At 39.1% G+C, this 1,513-nt stretch overlaps 1 non-coding gene across 1 annotated transcript; it reads right to left on the bottom strand.

Moving 5' to 3' along the window:
- Nucleotides 1–410: 410 nt before the first annotated feature.
- Nucleotides 411–560, bottom strand: LOC116862775. The gene has a single exon (XR_004381702.1). It is a non-coding gene; the product is annotated as a small nucleolar RNA SNORA62/SNORA6 family (small nucleolar RNA).
- Nucleotides 561–1,513: the final 953 nt, after the last annotated feature.

Raw genomic sequence — 1,513 nt, 5'->3', positions numbered from 1 at the left:
GGTTTGTTCCTTCTTAATTGCTGAGAAGTATTCCATCTGGTATGGATGTACCCACTCATCTACTGAAGGACATTTGGGTCATTTCCAGTTTTACCGTATTACAAGTAAAGCAGGCATTGTTAAGAGCTGCAAAATATTTGTAACTACTGCATAGTTTTGTATCAATTCCCTGACCTCTATGTAGGCTGTTTTGTTTGTTTTTTCTTAAAGATTTTTTTTTCTTTTTTTTTTTGGCAGACAGATCACAAGTAGGCAGAGAGGCAGGCAGAGAGAGACAGGAGGAAGCAGGCTCCCTGCTGAGCAGAGAGCCCAATGCGGGACTCGATCCCAGGACCCTGAGATCATGACCTGAGCCGAAGGCAGAGGCTTTAACCACTGAGCCACCCAGGCGCCCTGTTTGTTTGTTTTTAACTTGCAGCAAGAATTACTATCAAACTCCACTTTTTGGGCCATAGACCCTTGTGGTCTTAGCAAAAGACCTGCCCCTCACAAAGCACACTACCAACATTGAATGAGTACATTGGCCAGGCAGCTATTTTTTGTTATAATAATGATGCAACAAATGTATTTACACAGAAAATGTATATGCAGAGAACACTAATTCCTAGTGAAAATGCTGGGTCACGAGCTACAAATATTTTTAAAGGAATTGCTACCAACTGACCTTCAGAAAATTTAAAGCAGCTTATCTTAGCCACCAAGGCTCTGTTACAATGTCCACTTCTTCCTAGACACACTAACAATTTTGTAGTCTTTAAAATTTAACTTGTCAAAAATGTTGTTTTGTATTGAAGTAATAGAAGTTATACATTTCTCATGTTTCCTGACTTAATTTGTTGTTCTTTGATTAACTACCTATTCATATTCTTTGGCCAACATTCTACTGAAATGTTAGTTTACGGACTGTCAAACTTGGTTCTAACATACGTTTCAAAGAAATAGCCTTTTACAATACATGTATCTGAAATCCAACACACATATTAATAGCCCAAGACAATATCTGACTTTTCAATGTGGAAGATAAAAATTTAGTTGATATGTTCCCCAATTGATAAGTGCTCTTCTACTACACACAATATATTTATTAAGAAATCGCCTCTAATTCCAGCTCTAAGTTAAAAAAATGAATGTAGGGATGCCTGGTGGCTCAGGCACTTAAGCAACTGACTTCAGCTCCGGTCATGATCCCAGGGTCCTGGGATGGAGTCCTGCATGGGGCTTCCTGCTTGGCCAGGAGCCTGCTTCTGCCTCTGCCTGCTGCTCTCCCTGCTTGTGCTTCCTCATTCTCCCCCACCTCCCCCGACAAATCAAATCATTTAAATAAATAAATAAATAAATAAATAAAAACATGAATGGAGATCACTTCTCTTAAATTCCCTGTGAAATGCCAAGACATCAATTTTCTATAACATCAAAACTATCTCCAGTTTCATTAAGAAACATGGCTGGCTTCTCTTTCGAATTGAAGTTCATCTAACCAATAGTTCTCAAATAGTGCTCCCTAGACCAGCAC

The sequence above is a fragment of the Lontra canadensis genome, unplaced genomic scaffold, assembly GCF_010015895.1.
Source record: "Lontra canadensis isolate GAN:19392208 unplaced genomic scaffold, GSC_riverotter_1.0 scaffold319, whole genome shotgun sequence".
NCBI lineage: Eukaryota > Metazoa > Chordata > Mammalia > Carnivora > Mustelidae > Lontra > Lontra canadensis.
This window is presented reverse-complemented; position numbering and strand designations above follow the sequence as displayed.